General features: G+C 40.3%; 1 protein-coding gene across 6 annotated transcripts in view; it reads left to right on the top strand.

The window, feature by feature from the left end:
* The window catches only part of PCED1B (PC-esterase domain containing 1B), a 166098-nt gene that overhangs the window by 10699 nt on the left and 127811 nt on the right, over nucleotides 1-27588 (top strand). For 3 of the 6 annotated variants that reach the window (XR_825076.1, XM_010837521.1, XM_010837522.1), the window contains exons 2-3: nucleotides 13250-13359; nucleotides 15456-15528. The gene's annotated coding sequence lies outside the window, so the exon portion shown is untranslated. Of the gene's footprint in view, nucleotides 1-13249; nucleotides 13360-14179; nucleotides 14312-15455; nucleotides 15529-27588 lie in introns of all 6 variants that reach the window. The other 3 variants (XM_010837524.1, XM_010837523.1, XM_010837525.1) reach the window with 3 other exon arrangements.

Here is a 27588-nt window from a genome sequence, read left to right as displayed (position 1 = left end):
GGTTGGATCTCCTTGCAGTCCAAGGGACTCTCAAGAGTCTTCTCCAACACCACAGTTCAAAAGCATCAATTCTTCGGTGCTCAACTTTCTTCATGGTCCAACTCTCACATCCATACAGGACCACTGGAAAAACCATAGCCTTGACTAGACGGACCTTTGTTGGCAAAATAATAGCTCTGCTTTTGAATATGCTATCTAGGTTGGTCATAACTTTCCTTCCAAGGAGTAAGCGTCTTTTAATTTCATGGCTACAATCACCATCTGCAAAATCTGCAGTGATTTTGGAGCCCCCCAAAATAAAGTCTGCCACTGTTTCCACTGTTTCCCCATCTATTTGCCATGAAGTGATGGGACCAGATGCCATGATCTTTGTTTTCTGAATGTTGAGCTTTAAGCCAACTTTTTCACTCTCCACTTTCACTTTCTAGAGGCTTTCTAGTTCCTCTTCACTTTCTGCCATAAGGGTGGTGTCATCTGCATATCTGAGGTTATTGATATTTCTCCCGGCAATCTTGATTCCAGCTTGTGTTTCTTCGAGCCCAGCGCTTCTCATGATGTACTCTGCATATAAGTTAAATAAGCAGGGTGACAACGTACAGCCTTGACGTATTCCTTTTCCTATTTGGAACCAGTCTGTTGTTCCATGTCTGTTCCATATTGTTCCAACTGTTCCATGTTGTTCCATAACTGTTGCTTCCTGACCTGCATATAAGTTTCTCAAGAGGCAGGCCAGGTGGTCTGGTATTCCCATCTCTTTCAGAATTTTCCACAGTTTATTGTGATCCACACAATCAAAGGCTTTGGCATAGTCAATAAAGCAGAAATAGATGATACATTATATACATGAAATATATACTCTTCTTGTCTGGCTCTTATTGCTCAACTCTGTGCTTGAGGGTTTCATCCATATTTTTGAATGTAGTCATCAATAACCTCACAGCTATATAATATTCCGCTCTGTGACTCAATCACAATTTATTTCCTATTTTAAAAAGCATTGCCTAGTCCAAGGTTATGAAAGTGTTTCCATCTAAAAGGGTATTGCTTTATCTTTCAATTTCTCTCTCCAACCCAATCTTGCTATGGTCTGAATATCTGTATTCTGCCCTGAACTCATATGTTGAAATCTTAATCCCCAAGGTAGTGGTATTAGATGTGGGGCATTGCAGAGATGATTAGATCCTAAGGGCAGAACCCTCCTGAATGAGATTAAACTCAGGAGAGACCCTTTTCTGCCAGGTGGGGTCATAGCAATAAGACATCATCCATGAATGAGGAAGCAGACCCTCACCAGATGCCAATTTTTATGGTATTTTTGTTATAGCAACCCAAAAGGTCTAAGACACATCTGGAATTGATTCTTGTGTGTAATGTGAAGTAGAAGTCAATAAACATTTTTTTCCATATGGGTATCCAACTGACCCAGCATGATTTATTGAAAAGACCCTTTTCCCTGCTGAATTTCATGGCCATTTTATCATAAATCATGTGATCATATATGTATGGATCTGTTCTGTTGGACAGTTATCTGTTCTTATACTAGTATCACACAGTTTTGATTATCCATAGCTTTATAATAATAGTTCCTGCTATAGTGTGAGTCCTTCATATTTGTTCTTCAAGAAAAGCTTGGCTTTTCTTGGCCTTTGCTTTTCCATATGAATTTTAGAATTTATTTGTATTGATTCGTACATTGCTGGGAAAAAAAAATAAGCCTACATCTTGGATTTTGGTTGAGATTGCATGGAAGTATGTAATAATCTGAAGAAAAACTTATATCTTTGTAATACTGAGTCATCCAATCCATAACAAGTCCACTTGTTTAGCTTTCCTTTATTTTTTCTCAATAAAATTTTGTAATTGTTAGTCCTGTACATCTTCAATTAGATTTATTTCTAAGTGTTTGAGTTTGGGGGTACTATTATAAATGTTTTATTTTCTATTTGTTTGTTGCCAGTATATACAAGTAAATATGGCTTATGTCATAGCTCAGTTTGCTAAATAAAATACCATAAACTGGGTGGCTTATGAAAGTGAAATCACTCAGTTGTGTCCGATTCTTTGTGACCTCATAGATTATACAGTCCATGAAATTATCCAGGCTAGAATACTGGAGTGGGTAGCCATTCCCTTCTCCAGGGTTTCCTCCCAACCCAGGGATCTAACCTAGGTCTCCCGCATTGCAGGTGGATTCTTCACCAGCTGAGCCATCAGGGAAGCCCAAGAACACTGGTCGTGGGTAGTCTATCCCTTCTCCAGCGGATCTTCCTGACCCAGGAACTGAACCAGGGTCTCCTGCATTGCAGGCATATTCTTTACCCACTGAGCTATAAATTTATAACATAAATTTATGTGTCACAGTTCTAGAAGCTGAAAAGTGCAAGATCAAGGTACTGGCAGATGTGGTGTCTGGTGAGGGCTACCTTCTTCATACATATACACCGTGGCTTTTTTTCTGTGTTCTCATGTGGCAGAAAGGCTCAGGGATTCCTCTGGATACTTTTGTAAGGGCACTAATCCCATTCATGGGGTCAGAGCCCAAAGTCCCCATCTCTGAATACCTTCATCGTTGAAGTTAGGATTTCAAAATACGAATTTTGTAGGGAACACAAACATTCATTCTACAGCAACTAATTTTTGTGTGTTGATTTTCTATCCAGTGTCCTTATATTCTCTTATTGATTCTAAGAATTTACCTATAAATTCTTTAGAAATTTTCTACATACATGATCTTATTGTCTAAAAATGACAGTTTCATTTCTTCCTTTTCAGTCTCCATGACTTTTCTTTCTTCCCCTTCCCTTTTGTGGGCTTCCCTTGTGGCTCAGCTGGTAAAAAATCTGCCTGCAATGTGGGAGACCGAGTTTCAGTCCCTGAATTGGGAAGATCCCCTGGAGAAGGGAAACGCTACTCGCTCCAGTGTTCTGGCCTAGAGAATTCTATGGACTGTATAGTCCAAGGGATCGCAAAGAGTCAGACATGACTGAGCAACTTTCACTTCCACTTGCTTTTTGCTCTGGCTAGACCTCTAGTTATAACCTTATTTGTTGTTTTGTTTTGCTGAGTTGCTAAATTGTGTCTGACTCTTTGTGACCCCATGGATTGTAGCCTGCCAGGCTCCTCTGTCCATGGGATTCTCCAGGCAAGAATACTGCCCGTTTCCTTCTCCAGGGGATCTTCCTGACCCAGGGATTGAATTCTCATCTCCTGCAATGGCAGGCTGACTCTTTACCACTGAACCACCAGGGAAGCCCAGTTACAATGTGGGCATGCTTAACCCAGTCCCAGTATTAAGGACAAGATTTCAGTATTCTACCAGTGAGAATGATGTCTGCTGTGGGTAATTTGTAGATATTCTTTATCACATTAAGGAAGTTCTGTTCTTGGTTGGCTAAAAATTTTCATCACAAGTGATGTTGAATTAATTTATCAAAACCTTTTTCTGCATTCAAGATGATCGTGTGATTTTACTCTTTTTGTGAATGTGGTTAAGTAAGTTTATGATTTTTAAATGTCAAACCTACTTGCAAACCTAGACTAAATAGCACTCACGTACTATATCACTGGATTTGATTTCCTATTATTTTGTTAAGAATTTTTCAACAATGTTTAGGAGAAAGGTGGGTTTGCAGTTTTCTCAGAATGCTTATCAGAGTTTTTAAATCAAGTTTATACTTTTTTTTGTTAAGTCTGAGAAGTTTTACTTCTGTTTAAATTATATAAGGGTTATTTTTCCTTAAGTTTTCGGAAATTTCATTGATAAGCTCTCTGGGCCTAGATTTTTCTTTGGGGAAAGGTTTTTAAATAATGGGTTCAAATTTTTAAAACATACCCGAAACTAGTCCTATATTTTCTTTCTCTCAGCTTTGGTAAGTTGTGTTTTTTTTTAACAAATTTGTCTATATCACCCAAATTGTCAAGTTTTTCTGAATAAAGTTATTTTTAGCATGGTTTTATTGTGCCATCTATAGTGATATCTCCCTTTCATTGCTGTTGTTGCTGATTTTTGTGTGTTTTTTTTACTTTTCTTGATCAGTCTTGGTTTTATTAAGTTTGGTAATCTTTTCAAAACCAATTTTTGAGTTTGTTGATTTTCTGTATTATATATGTTGGATTATTATTTCCTTGATTTGGTTTTTATCTCTATCATTTATTTCCTTAGGTTCGACTGCTACTCTTTTTCTAGTTTTTTGAGATTAATACATAAATAAGTTGGGTTTTTTTCTGTTCCATTATTAATCTCTAGTTCAATTCAAGGTGGTCAGAGAAGATATTCTTAAATATTTCAACATTTTGAAATTGCTGAGACTATTGTTCATTGGAAGGACTGATGCTGAAGCTGAAACTCCAAAACTTTGGCCACCTGATGTGAAGAACTGACTCATTTGAAAAGACCCTGATGCCGGGAAAGATTGAGGGCGGGAGGAGAAGGGGACAACAGAGGATGAGATAGTTGGATGGCATCACCGACTCAACGGACATGGGTTTGGGTGGACTCTGGGAGTTGGTGATGGACAGGGAGGCCTGGAGTGCTGCGGTACATGGGGTTGCAAAGAGATGGACACGACTGAGCGACTGGACTGAACTGATACTATAATACATTGGTTTTAATAAATGTTCCAGGTACACTTGAAATGAATATGAAACGGTCATTAGTAGGCGTAATTTTATGTGCAAAGCAATTAAATCAGGTTTGCTAATTATACTGTTATTATCTTCTATATCCTTACTGATTTTTTATTTTTAGCTTATTCTATCCACTGTTGAGAAAGTTATGCTAATGCTGCCCATTATGATTGTTGATTTGAACATTTTTCCTTTTCATTCTGTCCATTTTGGTTTGATTTATTTTGAAACAATGCTATTGGGTGTATAGAAACTTAGGACTGTAATATCTTCCTATTGGACTGACCTCTCTTTATCTCTGATAATATTTCTTGCTTTAAAGTTCACATTGCCTTATACTGGTAGATTTACATAATTATTTTCATTGTTGTTAGTGTTGCATGATATATTTATCTTTCCTTTTACATTAAAAATTTCTTTGTTAATATATTTAAAGCATACAGTTGGGTTTTTTAAAACCTAGTCTGAAAATCATAGTCTTTTACTTCAAATTTAGTTCAGTTATATTCAGTGTAGTTGCTGGCATAATTGGGTTTCTAGATATTATCTTATTTTCATTTTCTATTAAGCTCTTCTCTTTCATATTCCTTTTTTCCTTGTTTTATGCTTTTTTCCCTCTTTTTTGCCTTTTTTAGATTATTTAAAAATTTTAAATTATTGAATTTTTTTATTCTAATAACTTATAAATAATACATTAGTTTCTTATCCTGATAATAGTTATCCTAGAGATTACAAAACATAGGTTTATTACAGAATTATAAAAATTATTATTTTACCACTCCTCTGATATTTTTATATCCTTAAACCTTTCAAGCTGTTTAACCTTCCTGCCTTTTCTGTTCTTCTTGTTTTGCATTTTAGTTCTACATAGATTTTACTCTCCAAAAAAATTAAAATTATTGTTTTGCACAGTTAATAGGAATTTATAAATATTCATGTATTTACCCTTTTCAATGTTTTTTTATTCCTTCCAGCATTTTTTTTTCCTGAAAATAGACTTGCAATGCAACCACTATGTGAGTTAAGTATGTTAGTTTAAATATATTTGAGATGGAATTTTGATTACATAATCACCAAAAATAGATTGTAAGTTTGGGTAAGACAACTTTAGTATCAAGGTCAGGCAATAATACTGATTTTTCAGTAAAGTTCTGAATTTACTCAGTCAAATTCAAATACTTACTGAATAGTGTTTTCCAGTTTTCCAAGAGTGTTAACATTTACCTCTCAGTTGATACTGCTAATACCTTGATTGTGTTGTTGTTCAATCACTAAATCCCTGGATTGGGAAGATCCCATGGAGAAGGGAAAGGCTACCCACTCCAGTATTCTGGCCTGGAGAATTCCATGGACTGTACAGTTCCATAGGGTCGCAAAGAGTTGGACACCACTGAGCAACTTTCACTTTGACTTTTCAGTCACTAAGTTGTGTCAGACTCTTTGCAACCTTATAGACTGAAGCCTGTCAGGCTTCTCTATCCACAATCTTTCAGAGTTTGCTCAGATTTCTGTGCATTGAGTCGGTGGTGCTATCTAACCATCTCATCCTCTGCCACCCCTTCTTTTGACTTCTCCTTTTGTAACCCGCCAGGCTCCTCTGTCCACATGATTTTTCAGGCAAGAATATTGGAGTGGATTGCCACGTCCTCCTCCAGGGGATTTTCCTGACCCAAGGATTGAACCCAAGTCTCCTGCATCTCTTACATTGCAGGCAGATTCTTTCCCACTAAGCCATCGGGGAAGCCCCCAATAACTTGATAGATAAGCCCAAAAGACAAAAAAGTGGGGATCATGGGAGGAAAGAGACTCGTTTAGATTTACACACCGTACACTGAACCCAAGTCCCCTGATGCCTGACTGTTTCCCCAGAAGCAGTCAGGTTTCTGACTATTGTATCAACTAGGAATGCCTAAAATAACTCATATGTCTATAAAGAAGAGTATGCCTATGGAAAATACACCCCTCAAAATATACAATTTAAGGACACCTTCTTAAATGAACACCCTCTTCCTTTTTATAGCTCCTTATCTAGATTTTTAAAACTCAAAACACACATAAACATCTGCCTGTAGCAAACATAGTAAGTGTCCTCCCAGTTAGAAGCTCACGTTAAAGCCACGCAAAAGCGAGAAAGGGAAAGTGAGGTGGATTATATTATGTTTATTTTAGTCTTTCTGTTTGGTTTTCCTTTCTAGGCACTGGACTGAACTTAGTTTTAAGAACCAGTAATGAGCATTGATTATTGGTATTTTGCTTTTAGAAATAAATAAAAATTATTTATTAGTATTTTGGTTTTAGAAATGTTTAGATAGAAAAATCCGAAGAGTGTTTTGGGAACTTCTCACTGGTGATATCTAGATTTTATTCAGTGGAAAGTCAACAAACACATACCCCAAAGAGCCATTAATAAAATAAACTTCTGGAGTATATAGGGCTCTCCTGCTTTTCCAGCACAAGACAGAACAGGTACTTACTAACACTAACTAACTGAATGAATTAACGAAAATACCTCAGTATATAGCTGCATGGGGGCTTCCTTGGTGGCTCAGACAGTGAAGAATCTGCCTGCAATGCAAGAGACCTGGGTTCGATCCCTAGGTAGAGAAGATCCCCTGGAGAAGGGCATGGCAACCCACTCCAGTATTCTTGCCTGGAGAATACTATGGACAGAGGAGCCTGGCGGGCTATAGCCCATGGGATCGCAACGAGTCAGACAAGACTGAGTAACTAACACCTACTTGCTTACTTATCTAGCTGTGTCTCCTCAGTTTACCCAAAGATTCTCTCGGCCCCATTCACAGAGATGGCAGCACCAGCACTGAAACAGCAGTTACTTTCTGTTAAATTTGTAGTAGAGGGAGAAAAGGATGCAGATTCAGAAACCACATTATTATCCATGCTCCAAATGCTGTCCTACTGAGCTTTGTGTCATAGCAGACAGGGTTCCTCTCCTCTCCACGTGAAGCTTGCCCCCTGCCATGCTGTGAGAAGGAAGCATTTGATTTGGAGCAGTGGTTGACACTCTGCCAGACACTTGTGCCTTCTCCCCAGTTCCTACCTCTGAGAATTCCTGCTGTTCACAGTCTCTGCTGTAAAGGACAGGTCTACATGGCCCTGACCCCACCCCATATCCATCTCGCCCCAATCTGAATAGACCAGGAGCAGCCTCATGGACAGCCACTCTCTGAAAATCTGAACCGAATTACAGACATGGCCATCAGTGGCTGTGGGCTCCTGCTCAGAGCTCACGTCCATCTGGACTGAGGTTGGCACCAGTGCATGCCAAAATCAAATACAACCAAAGTTACTTGAAAACCAAATTATAAACAATCAGAGGAAGCAAACTCTTTAGAGGGAAGGCATTAGATATGCTAATTAAAAAAAAAAAAAAAGGCGGGGGGGAAAGAGTCAAAAGAGAAAGAGTGAAAAAAATAGAGAATCAGAGACCCACTGACATTCTAGTTCCCAGGTTAGGTTGCTATGACATCCACCTGGACTTTGCTTCCTGCCTCTGGATGTCCATAAGATTGCCAGTTTTATCTTTACAGGTAACTCCTCTTTTTAATTTGAGTTAATTCACATGAGATTAGATTCCTGGCAACCAACAGCCTCTTGACTGATGGGTTTCCCTTCCCGACCAGCACCCTGCTTTGGTGCAGTCCTTTTCTCTCCTGTGAGGAAAGAACATGACCTGAAAAACTCTCCCATGTCAAATTGTCTTGACTTCTCCAGCAATATCTTCACAAAGCACTGCTGTGAGAGTGCAGCATTAGACACCAAGGAATAATAATTCCCAATACCATTTTGGGCATCAGAATATATTTTGGAATCTTCCCAGAGCAAGTTCTTTTATCGCAGTAGCTGACCATGCCCTCTGCCTAAAAGAGCTGCTTATCATTATGCAGAAACATTTTTCTATTCCCCTACAACATACACACACACACTCACACACATATGAAACTCTTCTATCAAATTGTTAAGTTCCTGAGAATAGGAAAGGATTATGTCCTCACCATCTTTGCATACTTGGCACCTTAGTATATGAATGTACTTTATGAAGGCTGACCCCTATAGCATTCACTTGGATGGATACTTATCATGTACATAAATTGAACAAATACCCTTTCTCCACCTCTCTTCAATTTTAGAATGTCAGAACTGACATTCTCAGAAACTTTCCTTTCCCCTTTTGCTACTCTTTCTGGACTTCATGTGAACTTTGCTAGAATGGTTTGAAGAGGATGAGAAAGACAGGAAAGCAGAGTTTACTTAGCCCAGGAAAAGAAGATTTAGAGGTGGCCCAGTCACAGTCACAAGGTCATGATTAATGAGGCCAATATAGGTATTTGAAGGGATTTTCTGAGCCAGCACAACCTCCTGTTCCATCTGTACACTCCCAACATCGGTCCATAAATCCGCAAGGTCACGTCCATTACCTGCCAGTCATAAAGCTGAATTTCCAATGAGGACATTCAGCACATGTTCATCAATGCAAGTGTCAGCACATAAACCCAGCAGCTCTGAAGGAAGGGCTACACTGTGCAATTTTCCACTCCTTCCTTGGAAAAGGGGCCATTCTCGCAGGCTTGACCTATAGCCAACGAAGGATTATTAATAGAAACTCTTGAATCCACTGCTATTCATAAATACTCTTTGAGGCAAGTTATTTTTGTGCATAAAGGACTGTTTTTCTAGCAATCATTAACATTTCACTTCTCTTTTGCATGTCATTAAAGGCTAGAGTAATATTCAGAACCCTCAAGAAAATCCTATATGGAAATAAAAGAAAATTATTTTGTGAGCATGTTTGGTTCACTTGCATATTATGTGCCTGTCTTTTCTGGTTCAGTAATATGATTTATTTTGTAAACATGCCAGTTTTTACAGACTGAGTCATTGTTAATGTAGAAGCTGAATCATTCATCCATCAGTTAATACACTTATTTTCCTTTTCTTCCTCTATATGTTTATCATTGTATTAGAAAAATATTAGGAATTCTTTCATTGTGGGTACTTCTCCCATTTGGTTGTGTCATTTGGTTCACAAGTAATATGGTAAAGCTATTATAAACTTTGTGATGTTTCATATTTCTATTCATAATATTGAGTCAAAACCTTGAGTCATGTTAAATCCTTCAGTATCTGAAATCAGATGCCTCCCATATGAGAGGTGAACAGAGAGTCTGGAAAGGGTCAGATAGAAAGGAAACTTCTTCTGACCATGAGAAAGGCCAATCAGACTTTGAAGTCTAGTAGTAGATCTATAGGAATTTACTTTTAAAGTTATTTGATCATCTTGTTTCAATAAGAATCTAGTTTATCCCATTTTAGAATATAATCACCCAGGATATTAAGTTCATTTTAATGTAATAACTTGTTAGGTACATCTCATTATTTGTTCCAGATATCTTCAAGGAAAAGAAATGTAGAGTACAATAAACAATATTACATAGAGCCAGACTGTGATTTTAGGGAGGGAAAGCATTAACTGAGAAGAGAACTGAATGCTAGTCACTAAGGTATTGCCAATGAGTTGAATGGTTCTGCTATTTAATTTGGTTTTATTCTGCCTCAGTTTCCCCTTCAGTAAAACGAGATTCTTCCTCTGACTGAAATCTCACTCTAAGGCTCATTAACCTTTTTTCTATTATTTCTCGTGTGACACTAAACGTCCCAATTACGATGCATTTAACAATTTACTATTCGGTAGCTATCTTGTATTAAATGCAATAATTATTATTGGTTGCCATAATATTTCCTTTTCTTACTTTATCATTGGAGAAAACTGAATTAAAAAGAGTTTATTATGAATTGTTTCTAAAAACACTCAGAGAAATAATTTATTATAGACAATAGCTCCTATCTAAGCCACTATGCTCGGAGAAGGCAATGGCACCCCACTCCAGTACTCTTGCATGGAAAATCCCATGAGTGGAGTAGCCTGATAGGCTGCAGTTCATGGGGTCGCGAAGAGTCGGACACGACTGAGCGACTTCACTTTCACTTTTCACTTTCATGCATTGGAGAAGGAAATGGCAACCTACTCCAGTGTTCTTGCCTGGAGAATCCCAGGGACGGGGGAGCCTGGTGGGCTGCCATCTGTGGGGTTGCACAGAGTCGGACACGACTGAAGTGACTTACCTTACCTAAGCCACTATGCTATTGACTTTCTGGTAATTCCCAAGAAATTTTAATTGCTCTTGCCAAATTATCTTTTGGCAAGATATAGGTATTATAGACTCATAGCCTACCTGCTTACTAAAACACATGATCTATCAAAATTGTATCTTAACATCATTAGCTTTTAAATGCTAAAAATCATTTCAGTGCTTGGAAAAGTCTGATGAGCATATTTCCATGTGGAGATTTTCAGATAGAATGTATCAGACAATGTGAGTAGAACAGAGAGCTTTTGACATGTTTTGCCTTTTTTTTTTTTTTTTGGTGCAGTTTCACATGTCTTTATTGTCATAATAATAATCATCAATGGAAGGAAAATAGATCATTTGACCATTTCCCCTCCCTCTCCTCCCAATTCTGCATTGAAAAAATTCCAATCAAATGAGTGGTGATGTCAGAAGGAGATTCTAGATTTCCTTTCAGAACCAACATGTAATGGGCTAAACCATAAAATCGCCATTGATGGTCAGAAATGATTGACCACTGGCAGTTTCATATGGCTTAAGTCAAGGAGCTTTGAGTTTGCATTCCAGCCCTGAGAGTCACTTGCATATCAGCTCAGGGCAGTTACTCAACGTCTGAGTCTTGGTTTGTGAATTAGGAATAACACCGACTTTGGAAGGTTGATGCAAAACTTAGCAATGTATAGAAACACTATCTGGTGAGAATAAATGTTCAAGAAATAGTTAATGGTACAATATTATAATCAATATAAGTAACTTAGGGAGTTTCTTCCCTGGCCCTTTAGTAATTTCTGCATAATGGCAAAGGTGATAGTTGCTATGGTAGAGAGAAATGGAAAATGTTTACTAGACACAATTTTGAAAGCCCCAATAGCTTTAAAAGGCCTTCCATTGCCATCCTGTATGCGTTGGTATGTCCTAGTAAGGTCACAGATAAAGTCAGCTAAATGGGAAATGTACTGAAGCAAATCAAGAACAGAGTTTAAAAAAAAAAAAAAATCAAAACACTGAGCAAACATTCTTAACTTTTGGCAGAGGAACTGGACTGCCCAAATCCCCATGACTCTTAGGGTTATTAATAGCGACTCGTTTTGCCATATTTGGGGTAGTTATATACTTATTTATCATGCAGCATGTGTGAGGCTCTGAAGGCTTGATGGCCTTCTGAAAAATGTGTTACTCTGGAACAAGGAGGATGCCATGTTGTCGTCCGTGTCACACCTACCAGGCTGCACTCGTTACACGCTGAGGACCAGCCGGGCCCTGCAGCACTGCCTGGAACGCGGCTCCATCTGCTCGGCCAGAGCCGTGATGAAGTCACCAGTTACGCAACAGTAGTAATTTGCAGCTATTTATGACCATTTTAATAGCTAAAGTCTAGATTAGAAGGCTGTGTTTACATGCTGTGCAGCAGAATGGTTCCATGAATCATTCCTGCAGTAACTTTTGGTCAAACCAATCAACCAAGTAATGAAAAGCCAACCAGTTGATCCTGAGGCTGAGATGAACGGTCTCCAAACTAGTCTCCACTTACTTGATGCTCCTTGAATCTGAGGCTAAACAGACTCTGAGAAATGTTCGCATGTTGAAGTTTGGGGAAGTCATTCTGCCTTACCCATGATTTAATTTAAACTAGAGGCTAACCAAAATAGCTTGTTTGTAGCCTATCAAATGTTCACTGCACATGGACTTTAATTATTAAGGAAAAGGGCACATTGGCCAAAGGTAAAGAATGTCCATGTTAGAAATTAAGGCCTAATGCCCTCCATCCTGGGATGCAGTTCTGGTCTTCCTTCCCTGATAGGACTGCCTTCCCAGGAGCCAAGGCCATACTGACTCATTGTGTACATGCTGGTCTGTTCTTTTTTTTTAAAACTTGAAAAAAATGTAACCCCGACTTGTTTAACGTTCTTTGTTCTGACAAGATAAAAAACTGTGGGAAACCTTGCTTTTCTGGAGCAGTTTTTCCAGAGTAATCTGGGAAGCTGACTTCTGGGCTAGTTTGGGTCAAATAAAACTCTTTTCTATTCTTGATTATTTTAGTTGACAACTTCCCTCCCTGTCCATGCACACAGCCTCCTCTCCGCTGCCCTCCCAGCAAACTAGGGCCCTGCAAACCCTACCCCTTCAAAATATTCAGAACCCTAAGACATAAAGTGAGTCAGCAGGGTTTTGGAAACTCCTGAAGAGCATCTGTAAACAAACTGTACTTCAGAAAATGTCTATTTTGGGCATGTGTTTATTTTTTCATTATCATTGCTCTATTATGTGACTTCAATTAGTGACCCTGACAGCTCATTTGCATCAAGATCAGTAAAACACTCATTTGTCTGTTTCCACTGACTAGAGGTTTTAGTTAATTATCACTTCCTGACAGCAGGAAGGTCAGGCTATTTCCTTTTGTTTCAGGTGGCAGTTAATCCCCTCATTAAGGGTGATGGAAAATGAATAATTAAACTTTTGCCATTTTCTTATTTCAGGTAATGAGAGGCCCTGAGATCCCAGAGGTACCATTCAAGAAGCCTGGGATGTGTTGAGGACTCTGCTTCCTGCAGACACCTGAGTTTCTCTCCTCTGGTTTTATGGTAAAGTAAGTTAAGCTAAGGTTCTTCCCCTAAATGAAAATAACTTTGCCACTCACTAACTGTGTGACTTGGGGAAAGGCAGCTCACCTTTGGACATGAAAGTTTTTCTCATTGTAAAAGGGAGAGAATAATGTCCAATTTAGACAACTATTGGGAGAATTAAATGCATGAATGAAAGATAAAAACAAGAAGGCCTGCCATAGGATAAGAGTTCAATCAATGTGAATGAATTAGAGAACTTACCTGGTGGTCCAGTGGTTAGGACTCCCTGCTTTTGCCACCAAGGGCCTAGGTTTAATCCCTGGTCAGGGAACTAAGATCCTGCATGCTGTGGTGTGGCAAAAAAATAAATAAATAACAATGTGAATGAATTATGTTATGACTTTCATTATCACCCTGAGTAAATCACCTTCTGAATGTTGTGGTTATCAGGCCTCCATCAAACCTTTCCTTGCAGAGACCTTGCTCACACCTGGGTCAAAAGTTTACTTTGACCCACTGGGGCAAGAATTAGGTTAAATTGCCTTAGGCTCAGGAGAAAAAACCCAGGTCTTAGGGAATTCAACTTTTACCCATCCCCTTCTAATCACGCCAGAAGAATAGGAGAGAGAGGGAAGGAGACGAGGGTAAAAAACAGAAGGACACTGTACTCAGGACTCTGAAGATTGCACCTGGTGAGAGAAGGTGCCTCGGACCCTTCTGGGTGTTCTTCATCTCATTGGAAGTTGGCTCACCCTTGGGCCTCCTAGTCCTGTTCTGTTGAGACTGGTCAGGGGACTGACTACCTTTGTACTTTGAGTCCTTTCTCACCCAACCATGCTTTAGGGGGCCTATAAGCTTTTAAGTGCTGACTACAAGTAGACTCAGCCCTGCGAAGGAGATCACGGCCCCATGAGGAATACTTTCGAGACTACTGAGCTAATGTCTCTTGCTGTGCCAGGCAGTGGACTATACAAGGTAAGGATAGTGCCCTCCAAGATGGAGAGTTCTGGGGAAGCTCCATAGAGAAAAGGGGATCTCCACTGGGTTTTGAAAAACTGATAGGATTCAAATGCCAGAACAAAAAGAGGGAAGATGGTCCAAATCAGTAAAGAAAATGAGCAAAGTGGGAAGGGTCTGGGATGTGCCTGGAACTGGGAATCTTCCCAGGGACAGGACCATGGATTGTGTAAGGGAGTAATGGTAGCTGGGGTGCTCAGACAGACATGAACCAGTGAGAATGGATTCCAGGGTTGAGTCAAATCTTTAGACTTTATCCTACAGTCAGGATAAAGACATTGGAGTGTGGAAGCAAAGTGTGTTGTGATGTGTGTGTGCAATGGGCGGAGCTAAGCTTGGTGGGAGGAGCCTGGGGTCTGGGGTAACTATGACCTGGGAATGAAAAAGAAAAAAAGATACACGGGGATGCTAATATGATTATATGCAAAGCTGATGGAGACCACTGCTCAACACTGAATTTAAAAACTGATTTTGTCAATCGTTATTGCTGTTTTAGTTGCTAAGTCATGTCTGACTTTTTAACAACCCCATGGGCTGTAGCCCACCAGTCTCCTCTGTCCATGGGATTTCCCAGGCAAGAATACCGGAGTGGGTTGCCATTGTCCAGGGGATCTTCCCCACCCAAGGGTCTAACCCTGTCTCCTGCACTGGCTAGTACATTCTTTTATCACTAAGCCATGAGGGAAGCCCAATTTTGTCATGCTTTAGTCAAATTTATCATTTAGTAAATCCTGTTTGGGTTTGTGTAGGAAGAACATTTTTCTCCTTTAAAAAAGGTTCTCATAAGAAGCAGCTCTAAAACTGCTTCCAGAGGAATAAAGGTCATAAAGGAAAAGTGAGTGGGGTACGAGTGATTGAAAGAGCGACAAAGTACAGGTGTCTTGAAAGAACGCACTGTGAGTTGCGGCTTTAATGAGACAAGTACAATCTCATAGTCATTTCATTCCCTCACCAATGTTGGGAAATACTCCCCGTGTCGTCCCTTAAAGAGTAGAAAAACATCTTAACAATGATACAGTTAGCAAGTTTTAGAATTTTTAACTGAAAAACTTAGAAAATTAAACCTGGATGAGAACTTAGATAACCTTTCATTCTTTTACAGACGGAGAGACAGAACCAGAGGGCAACCCACCAGGAAAGCCACTGAGCTGTGTGCACCAAGCCCATCACTCAAGGTAACTGCTTTGCCGCGTGGTCTGCTTTGCTGCCTCAATCCCAAAAGACCATTTTATTGCTGATCAGAAGAGTTGGTGCTTTCCATTTTCTCTTTCTAAAGTCAAGAACTCTTTTTTCAGATAAATTCCTCACATTTCTCCTTACTGCATACTTTTTTCCTGTTCATGGAATTAAGTCTTTCATTGCGAGGTAAGACTTGTGTTGAACATACCTTGACTTATGGAGGCGTTACATAGTGGGATGGAAAGTGGAATCGTATGGGAAACTGTCTTGGCCAGCTCTCTCAACTGGTGTTTGCGGTCAGGCAAGGTGACAAAGCATCAGCAAAATACTGGCCCTGAACTCACCTGTGTCCACGCTGATTGTCATCCCAGTTCCTTGGAGGGAAGCATGGAACTGCCTGCCAGGGAGTCACATGAATCAATCACTGCCGCCTCCCCTCTGTGTGAGTCTCTAGCGGGAGGGAGATGGGGGCCTAAGATGATTCTAGTACCAATTCCAACGTGGGATGGGGTTTCCCATGTGTGCATGTGTGTGTGTGTGCTAAGTTGCTTCAGTCATGTCCAGCCCTTTTCAACCCTATGGACTGTAACTAGCTAGGCTCCTCTATCCATGGGATTCTCCAGGCAAGAATACTAGAGTGGATGCCATGCCCTCCTCCAGGGGATCTTCCCAACCCAGGGATCGAACCCACATCTCTAAGTCTACTGCATTGGCAGGCAGGTTCTTTACCACAAGTGCCACCTAGGAAGCCCATACCACCAGGCAATTCTCAGTCACCCTCTGGAGGTCCTACAACTCAATTCTGACACTATTTCCCTAGAGATAGCATCAGACCCCACAGCTAAGGGCTCAGTCCTACAAGACTGCCACCCCCCACCTCCCACTCATCTTCTCCAGATGCCAGTTACAGGTCCAGGTTGTCAGCTGGGCTTCTGAAGCATCAGCTGTAGATTGAGATTCCAACTACCCTCTCCTTGGATTCGATAAATTTGCTTGCATTCGATTAATTTGCTTGGATTCGATTAATTTGCTTGCATTCGATTAATTTGCTTGGATTCGATTAATTTGCTAAAGTGGCTTACAGAACTCTGAGACACACTTTACTGGCTAGATCACCAGTTTATTATAAAAGGATATAACTCAGGAAAAGCCCAGTGGAAGAAATGCTTAGGGCAAGATATGGAGAAAGAGCGCAGACCTTCCGTGCCCTCTCCGAGGCTACTACTACTCTCCTCTCTCCTCTACACGCTCACCCATCTGGAAGCTCTTCAAGCCCCCTACTATTTTTATATGAGTAGGCTTTTATATCATGGAGGCTTCCTCACATAACAAGATCAGTGATTAACTCCACTTCCAGCCCTGCTTCCCTCTCTAGAGAAGTGGTGGGGTGGGCTGAAAATCCAAAGCTTCTACGCGTGGCTTGCTCTTTCTGGTGACCAGTCTCCATTCAGGAGCCACCCAGAGTCACCTCATTAGAAATAAAGATGCCCCTAGTGTGCCTGTCACTTATGAATTTACAAGGGTTTTAGGAGCCCTGTGTCAGGGATAGGGAAAAAAGCCAAGTATGTATTTCCTATTATAAATCACAATATCACTGGGCCCCTCCTCTGACCTCACAGAAATCTTGGTTTCCTACAGGGTACCCATCAGCCTCAAAATTCCTCATTCTCCACCTTTCTTAACATGCTTCTCTCTGTATGTTAACAACCACAATGAGTAGCCAGTGTCCTGGCCTGACCTCAGGCACAGGAAGTCCTGGTCACCAGAAGTTAAGCTTAATTAATAGAAACTCAAACAGCTGTATTTTACTAAAGTGTTTTATTTAAGTGTACATAGGGCAAGAGCATGTGTATTCAAGAATCTTTGAAAGGCTATAATTTTTAGCACAACCCAGTGAAGTACCCAAGTGGTGTGTTTTCATGAGTGTGTTGCTCCATTAAACACAGGCCAGTAATGAGATCTCTCTGGATGTCTGGCTTGATGGTATTTCCATCCAAAAATTGGATCAAATAGAAATATAATGATAGGTGGTAGGTTTCTTAAGCCAAATTCGGTTTTTCACATGTTATAAATATTAGCTTTTTCTGTAAACTTTAAAATTTTCAGAATTAGCTAGAATTTTGAATCTTTTTCTTTTATGATCATCTTAAATTTTTATTTTTTTGCTCATCAGATCATTATTATTCGGTATTATCGTGTTTCTGTTCTGGGAGTTTCCTGTCAGACCATAAATGGTGAGGCTAGTTGGGTCTTCTAATTCCAGGTATTCATCTCACTTCCTCTTTCTTTCTGTGTTTCTTAACCTATGGATTCTTCAGCTAACTTTGGAATCATCTGGTGGTGACTTAAACATTGAACCTGGAAAAGGTTGAGTTGATTCTTTGTTCGGTCCTTCACAGGATGTGTTGGATGCCAGCTGTATGCCAGGAATGTGCTATGGAAATCATAGCACTTAGTGAATAAAAAAATAGCCCTGCCTTCATGAAGTTTACATTCCAGTTGGGCAGACAAGCAGTTATCAAATGATCATACAATAAGTATAAAAATAGTAACACATGGGATAAAGGAAAAAAATTACAGGTAAGTCAAGACCTAATTTCCAACGGTTACAATTTTATTAGTTAGGATGCTCTCTTTGGGAATCTATTTAAACTATTTTTTTAAAAAACTAAAATTGATGAAAACCAAAACAAATGTAAACCTTACAAACACATTTTCATTATACTGTAATGGCCATTTTTCATTTTCTGCCCAGCACTTCTTTCTATTTCTTATGGTAACAAAGCCCACTGCAGCTCTCAGAAATGGTGATGTGATCCAAAAGAGGACAATTTGAATCCTTCTCCAGGATTTGCTGCTGGGAAGACTTTCTCCTTGTTGATCTCAGAGGGGAGGGGATGTGAGTTTGAGATGCTGTTTTCCATGCTCATTCCTCTTCTCCCCTCAAGTTCTCCACTGGCACCTCTAAACTTGAACAGAGTGAAGCCAGCCTGCAGAGAGAGGCAAAGACAAGAGAATCTCAGTGCGGGTTCCTGGCTTTGGATCAGTCTTCATGGATTTTTCCATGGTTCAGACACAGACTGTAAATTCCTATTTCCAGCTTTAGTGAATTTGACTCCATTGCTGCCAGTTGCTAATGGTGAGTCCACATTAACAGAAAGCAAGCACTTCATGCTGTCAAATTGTCTTAAGGTGACTGGGCTGCCTGGGCGTATCTTCCAATGAATCCATTGAAGTTCTGATTTCCTTCCTTAATCTCCTTAAAGCAACTTTTCTGTACACAATGTCCACAAATTCTGTGTCTGAGGTCAGTGGGAGGAAGGGGATGCCATCAGTCTTGATGATCAAGTCTTCATTGTTGATTCATATTCGCGAGAGATTCCTGAAGTTCTGATGGGTGAATGCCCATGCCAGATGTCAAAGGAGTTACCATATTGCATCATGTGAAGAGGCTGGGGTTCTTTTTTTAACTTTTTGTTTTGTACTGGGATATAGCTAATTAATAATGAACAATGTTGTGCTAGTTTCCTGTGAACAGGAAAGGGACTCAGCCATTCATATACATGTGTCCATTCTCCCTCAGATTCCCCTCCCATCCAGGCTGCTGTGTGACATTGAGCAAAGTTCCGTATGCTGTACAGTAGTCCATTTTACGTGTAGCAGTGTGTACATGTCCATCCCAAACTTCCTAACTATCCCTTTCCATCCCCGACCTTCTGCCTGGAGGCTGGGGATCTTCGTGGAGTCCAAGTCTTGTTCATCTCCATGGAACATTGCCTGCTTTTCTGGGACAGTCTATGGGACAGGATTGCAAATATTCTGCTCTAGGAGGAAGGGGGTTGTTCTCTCTTCTTCCCAAAGGGATATAGGGGGAACTGATAGCTGGCCTTTAGGGTCCCAATTTCAGAAGATATACTGGGGGCAGACTCCTTGAGGTTTTGACCATTTTCCCAGAAGAAAGAGAGGGTGCAATGGATCCAGTTAGAGCACCAGGGACAGGCGCGGCATGGCCCCTGACTTCAGCTTGGCAGAGAGACCAGGTTCCAGCAGGGGGCAGCAGTGACAGCAGAGGCCTCTTCCTCCAGTGAGGGTAGCTCAGGGATTTCGGCTTAGTCATTGGAGTCAGCAGCCTGGGGTCAGCATCCCACACATTAGCTGGTACCTCATGGATGTGTTCAGACACAGTGTCTCCTAAAAGAGGAAACTGGTGGAAGAATGTGTTTTCACTCCTCAAAACTCATTTACATGCAGGTGACAATGTTCTGCCAGTTACAAGCTACGTGTCCTCATGAAAGACATTTGAACTCTCTAAACCTCATCTTCCTCATATGTAAATAGGAATAAAAATAATAATTACCTTACTGGATTGTTGGAAGTTAAAATGCAAATATGAGAGAATGAAGTGCTAGCCTGGTACCAGCAAGTACTCAAGAAATAGTGTGAGACGCACAGCCTGCAACTGAGCTGGTGAAAGGGTTACCACCTAGGAGCACAGAACCTGAGAACTTGCTACCTGGTGATGAGGAATCCAGGGCGGGGAGTGGGTGATCATTGCTTTCTGCAGTTGAGAACACAGATCCATTGCTGGAGCGGGCTCTGGATGCATGCAAGAGCACATGGAGGGAAGAGTAGCCCAAACACTGCTGAGCTTCTCAGGAGGTGATCCATACACACTCAGCAAAGACCTAAGACAAGGATTAGGTACTTTGTGTACAGAAATTTTGCTTCAAAGAGATTGATGAAGAAAATCAGAGCTTCAGTGGGTTCATTGGAAAATACGCCCCAGCAACCCAGTCAACCTAAGAAACTTTTACATGAAGAGCTTACTTTCTGTATTAATGTGGACTCATCAACAGTATGTAGCAAAATGGATTCAAACTCACTTAAGTTGGAAATAGGAATTTAAGTCTCCTGTATCTGAAGCATGGAAAAAGCAACAGAAGACTGGTCCAAACCTAGGAACTCCCTCCTTGATATTCTCTTTGTCGAGGATCTGAGGAAAGCAAAATAACGGAGTTAATGAAGAACAGTAAATCTTTCCCAGTGACTTCCTTGCCAGGACCTTTTGTACATTCCTCCTCAGAGGCTGTTTGGAAGCAACACATGTCCCAAATATGCCTTGGGTTCACTTTTCCCCGTATCTTTGCCAGCCCTGCATGTTAGCCATTTTTCACTTTTCCTAATCTGATAAATCAAGCTGTAGTTTAATTTTCAGCTTCCTGACCACTGGTAAGACTGAGGCTCTTTTCAGATGGGCATTTGTATGTCCTGTTAGATTTCCATTACTTGACTTTTACAAAGAATATAATCATCTTTAGAATCTCTCCTGTTGTTTCATTTCTGTTTTCTCCTCTGCTTTAAACTTTGTCTCTGATGAACCTCTTTTAGGAGTGTATAATACCTCAAAGCACACACAGACTTTGTCTTCCTTTGGCAGATTTCTGGTAATAGGTAGAATCCTTTCATCTTTGGGTTTCATCACCATTCAGATACTGAAATGAAAACTAAAATTTGCCAGTTTGGCTTTAACCTCAATTTAAATCTTTCTTGGTTGAATAAAAATCATCCACTTGATAGTATTTTATGTGTTCGCACTTTGTAAAGATCAGAGTTGAAGGCAGAGTACAGTATAAAGGAGTTTCAAGAGGTTTAGAGTACTAGATTTTAAAATTAGAGTACTAGGATTTTAAAATGCCTGTTTGCATCATTCCACCAATTTCTGTATTACTTTCAGCAAATCGTTCCCCTTTCTCTCTCACAATGGAAGTGAGGAGGAGGATTAAGCTGTATCAGTGATTGTCAACTCTGGCTACACATTAGTTACCTAAAAAAATTTGAAAACTACTGGTGCCTACCCACTGGCCAGTTAAATCAGAATTTCTGGGCATGGGATCTATGCATCAGTATTTTTATCAAGAGCCTCAAGTGGTTCTGATGGACATGAAGAATGGGAATCACTAAATGGTCTTGTATATATCCCTTCTAGTAAACATTTCTATGATCCTAAAACACTTGAGCAGTGTGTGGAACCCTTGAGTGACTTTTAACCAAGTAAAATGGAGATTCTACTTTATTTTCCACATAATGGAATAGAGTTTAGAACTAGCTTAAACAGATGGCTTAAGGGATATTTGCTCGTGGCTGAAATAGTTCATGAATCCTTTTGCTTTTCCAAATCCTCTTATGGTGTTCATGCCTCCAAATGAATTGTTACTATGGGCTTTTGTAGAGCTAAAAAGTAGATAAACACACATTCAAGTTCATAGCAATATTATTCATAATAGCAAAAACATGGAAGTAACCCAAATGTCCCATCAACAGAAGAATGGATAAGCAAAATGTGGTATTTACATATAATGGAATATTATTCAGCCTTAAAAAGGAAGGAAGTTCTGCTTCCTTTGTATGTTACAATATGGATGAAACTTGAGGACATTTTCTACATTAAATGTCAGTTACAAAAAGAAAATAACTGCATTCCACTTACATGAAATACTTAGAATAGTTACAGTCATAGAGACAGAAAGTAGAATTGTGGTTGCCAGGGGCTAGGGGGATGTTGGGGATGGGTACATAGTTTCACTTTTGCAAGATGAAAAGAGTTCTGTGCATGGATGTTGGTGTTGGCTGCACAGCATGATGGATATGTTTAACGCCTCTCAGTTGCACACTTAAAAATGGTTAAGATGGTAAATGTTATGTATATGTGTATTTTACTGCAATAGAAAACATTTTTTAAGTAGATAAACAAAGAGAGATAAGCAAATGAACAATCTATCATGTAAATCACTGATTCAGAGGATGGCCAACAACCACTTCTTCTGTCCCCACTTGGTTGAGTTTAGAGCGTGTAAAGAGAATTTTGCAGGTAAGGTTGTCAATGAAGAGGGAAGTTGTGTTTGCATTAAGATCCACTTCAATAAACAATCAATAGATTGATTGTAATCAATAGATTACAATCAGCCAATCACTTGATTACGAATTGCAAGCACATCACCCAGAAAGTATTGGGTAATAGCTTGTAGTTAACAAGGACAATGTGTCCAGTATAGGCTCTGACCCAACTTTACTGACAAAATATGGTACTCTCTGCGCAAGAACTTCAAGTATTACTGGGGAAGACAAGACCCTGAAGACACAAAGATAGTCCATAACATTCCTCTTTATTGCCTGGTAGAGACTTATAAGGGTTTCCCTGGTGGCTAAAGACAGTAAAGAATCCGCCTGCAATGTGGGAGAACTAGGTTCAATCCCTGGTTTGGGAAGATCCCCTAGAGGAGGGCATGACAACCCACTTCAGTATTCTTGCCTAGAGAATCCCATGGACAGAGGAGCCTGGCGGGCTACAGTCCATAGGGTCGCAAAGAGTCAGACATGACTACACAACAGAGACTTACAAATGTAAGAGAAGCAGCCTCATGTGAAAGTCAAGTAAGGAAGGTTTCGGGAGCCTTCTGCATCTCCATTTGGGAGTAAAATCAATGTGAGGGTATGCTTCTCGCTGAGAAGCTGCTTTGATCATGAAAACACGAGCTTCATTTTTAGATCAAACTAGCATTTTCTTTCAGGTAATTATTGACCAGGCTGCTCTTTCATGAGTCAATACCCAACACATGGCAGAGGTGGGTCCAGTGTGAAGTTTAATTTCCCAGGCTATATAGTTTCAGTGAAACATGAGGTCAGAGCAGCAAAGGTTTGAGCTCTTCAGCTCCCCCTCCACCAAAAAAAAAAGCATATGCAGCATGAAAGAATGTGCTAGTGTTCTTTGAAGTTTGACTTACATAACTTCAAATTCCAAAGAGAAATGCAGTTTTCCTCCCACTGAATTCAGTTGCTTTAGAAGCAATCTGATTTTTTTTTAAATTAAATTTTGGTAGAACTGAAGAGTCCACTTAGCATTTGGGTTATCCTAGTAATATAAACCCAGGGACACTGTGAACCTCATATTTTGAGCCACAAGGACACAAAGATGAAGATGGTATCGCATTGACCTAGAAGGACTCGCTCTAGGGAGAATCAGCTCCCACACAAAAGAGTGTTATGAAGGACTGCCTCTTAAATGCTTCAACATGCCTCTGCTGGCTTTTTATGATAGAAGGAACATCTCTATGGTTTTCACTGACCCTCAGAAGAAATAAATGCTTATTAGATTTTTATTTATATGTATATATCTTTTTATATTTATTTTAATTGAAGTATAGCTGATTTACAATGTTTCAGGCATATAGCAAAGTGATTCAGCTCTCTATATAAATTTCAGATTCTTTTCCATTATAGGTTATTGCAAGACGTTGAACATAGCTCCCTGTGCTATTCAGTAGGTCCTTGTTGCTCATCCACTTTTACATAGTAGTGTGTATCTGTTCATTTCAAATTCCTAATTTTCTCTCTGTAATACTTTGGCCACCTGATGCGAAGCACCAACTCATTGAAAAAGACCCCAATGCTGGGAAAAATTAAGGACAGGAGGAGAAGGGGGAGATAGAGGACAAGACGGTTGAATGGCATTACCGACTCAATGGACATGAGTTTGAGCAAACTCCAGGGGTTGGTGAAGGACAGGGAAGCCTGGTGTGCTGCAGTCCATGGAGTTGCGAAGAGTTGGACACAGTTTAGTGACTGAACAATAATAATTTGTCCTTTCCCTTTTCGTAACCATAAATTTGTTTTCTGTGTCAGTGAATCTTTCAATTTAATTTATATGTCTTTATATTTTGTTAAATTGTGGCAAAAGACACAGGAAGTTTCTCATTCTACCCATTTTTAAGTGTACAGTTTAGTGGCATTAGGGCTTCCCTTGTGGCTCAGCTGGTAAAGAATCCACCTGCAATGCAGGAGACCTGGGTTTGATTCCTGGGTTAGGAAGAACCCCTGGAGAAGGGAAAGGCTACCTACTCCAGTATTCTGGCCTGGAGGATTCTATGGACTGTATACTCCATGGGGTCTCAAAGAGACACAACTGAGCGACTTTCACTTTCACTTTCTTTAGTGGCATTAAAACATTCACACTGTTGTGCAGCCATCACCACCATCCATCCTCAAAACTCTTCATTCTGTAAAACTGAAACTCTACATCCATTCAGCAATAACTCCCCATTGCTCCTTCCCCAGCTTCTGGCAACCATCATCCTACTCTCTGTCTCTATGAATTTGACTGTTCTGGGGACCTCATATTAGTGGAATCATTTAGTATTTGTCCTTTCATAGCAGATTTATTTCATTCAGTGTAGTGTCCTCAAGGTTGAGTTTTTTTAGAGAGCTAATATTTTCAAGTACTCATAAACAATCAATTGTACTTGTCCTAGCCAAGGTGGTTACAGATCTTAATAGGAAGCTGCTTCTCTCAATGGTAAGAGGTACTGATAAGATATTCTGTGCATAGCTGAGAAAAACTGGCCTCACTCAGGAATTGTCTGAACCCATCCAAAGCTTCCCCAGTGGCTCCAAGGGTAAAGAATCTGCCTGCAATACAGGAAACAAAGGAAATTCGCATTTGATCCCTGGGTCAGGAAGATCTCCTGGAGAAGGAAATGACAACCCACTCCAGTAGTCTTGCCTGAGAAATCCCATTGACAGTGGAGCAGGCTACAGTTCATGGGGTCACAGAAGAACCGGACCTGACTGAGGGACTAAGCACAGCACAGCACGAGGCTCTATGAGCTCTCAAGGACCCCAGCATGGCTCCTAATAACTGTTTGTGGAGGTCGTGAAGCTCTTCCACAAAAGGGAGAGAAAAGGCAGCCGGTCTGACTCAGAGCTGCCACGCCAGCCCCCAACCCACACGGCTCTGCACTTGATTACGGGTGTGTATAACCATCTGGTATGTGGGTTTAGCAGTAAGAATGAGAGAATCAGGCTCCCATGTCACATGTTGCTATTATTTTATTTAACACTTGTTATGTGGCCAACACTGCACCAAGCCCAGCATAAGCCTGGAATTATTTGATAAAGTCTCTGTTATACAAGAGACGCTTCTGCCAAACTTGCTACAGGGGATCAGTTCCTCCAGTCCAATGAAAAGTAGTCTCATTTCCTCACGCCTTTCAAATACAGTCATGATTGTGTAAATTCTGAAAGCTTTGCTGTAGAATTTTTTTAAAGTGCTATTTCAGTAAGAGTCTCGAGGCACATTTCACTGTAGTTCATTAGGCTTCTGTCTTGGAGGAGAATATATCCCTCCATATTCCATGGTGTTAGAGCAGAAAATGAAGCAACCATTTCTACTCACTACATCCCTTGTGGTTTCTATTTAACAAAATAGTAATTTTGGCTGAAAGTTTATCTAGTGATTTTATTCATAGTCTATGTGTTAGACATTAGCAAAGAGAAATCTGTGTTTTCTTCATATGAAAGTCACTTCGGAGTACATTATTTTACCAGAATATCTCCCAATGTCGTAATCCTTTAACTGAAAAGTTGGTAATATCCCATTACTTGCCAATATTTATAACAGACATAATACTTTCCTTTCTCTTATGCCTTTTGAAAGGGTCCCCATTCTCCCCTGGGCTCCAGGGATTACTGGACTATGCAAGCACCTTCTCCCTTCAATGGGGCTTCCCCCGTGGCTCAGCGGTAAAGAATCCACCTGCAGTGCAGGAGATGCAAGAGACACAGGTTCTATCTCTGGACCAAGAAGATCCTCTGAAGGGAAGCATGGCAACCCACTTCAGTATTCTTGCCTGAAGAATCCCATGGACAGAGGAGCCTGGTGGGCTAGTCCACAGGGTTGCAGAGTCGGACACAACTGAAGTGACTGAGCACACACACATGCTCCCTTCAACTGGGAGACTTAAGTTTCATTTCTATAGTAGAGAGCCTCAATCTTCAGTGAGCTTCCTGGGAAAGAGACAGTCTTTGATCTGCCCCCGGCACAACCTCCTGCCCTGCTGGCTGCAAAACCAGATAGAAAATCCTTCCCCTTCCTCTTAACTAGTATTCCTGCTCTCTGGTACATTTGCCTTTACAGTCTAATACTGCTAACTGGCAAATAGAACTAGCTTTCTCTAAAATCCTACACAGTCCCCTCTGAATTATATGGGATGTCCTATTCATTCCATAAGTAAATGTTTTTCATAACTGGGTTAGCTCTCTGGAATGTACTGAGGAATCAGACAGACCTCCTTGTCCTTAAGGACCAGGGAGAGGATGTCTATTCCATTATTATGCAAATCAGGACATAATGCATGGGAAAGAGAAGGCTGTGGGAACTCAGAAGATGGGCAAATCTCTGAATTTAGGAGTGAGAATAACGGACTTGAACACATACTATGTATCTGGCACTATGTTAGGCAGCTTTGATGAGTTATCTAGTTCAGTTCTCACATCCCTCATATGATTAGGCATTTAACCCCTAATTTAGAAATGAGGACACCAAGACTTGTCCATATATGATTGTTCACTCAGCTTTTATCCTTTTCATTGCAGTAATCCATGCTGGTAACACTTCCTACCTCATGTCCTGTCCTGACCCTGATCCCAGCCCCCCAAAATAAGGAGAAAGATTGGAAGGCTTCAGTCAACTTTTACCAGATTTGAACTACCTCCTAGTTGGTGTCAGAGATTTGTGGGACGTGTAGGCAGAGGAAATGCACGTGTTCAAAGGATAGTTTAAAATGGAATTTTTTTTAAGAGTTTGCTTTTGAGAGTCATATATTTTATTTTGAGAATCACACAGAGAAAGCCCTTTGTATGTTTGTATAATTCTGTCTTCTCCTGTGATTCCAATTACAAAGGAAAAAACTAAGCTTGAGACTTTAGTAATTTTACTGAAGATTTGCTGGAGGTAAGAGACACAAAGCCAAAATAAAGAGAGGGATACTCTTCGGTGGAGAGAGCAGCTACCAAATTTCAGATTCAGCATGGCTTCCTGAGCACCCACCACATACTGTTGAGGCTTGTCTTCTACCATTTTATGTTCATAGCAAACCTGGGAGGCAGATGCTAATCTCCTCCAACTGCAACATGATAGAACTGAGGCCCAGATGATTATTGGGTCAGCCAAAAAGCTCATTTGAGCTTTTCCATAAGTTCACATAGAAAAACCCAAAGGAACC

This window comes from Bison bison, unplaced genomic scaffold, assembly GCF_000754665.1.
Source record: "Bison bison bison isolate TAMUID 2011002044 unplaced genomic scaffold, Bison_UMD1.0 scf7180017864077, whole genome shotgun sequence".
NCBI lineage: Eukaryota > Metazoa > Chordata > Mammalia > Artiodactyla > Bovidae > Bison > Bison bison.
The sequence above is the reverse complement of the archived record's forward strand: the minus strand, read 5'-3'. Positions and strand labels throughout refer to the sequence as shown.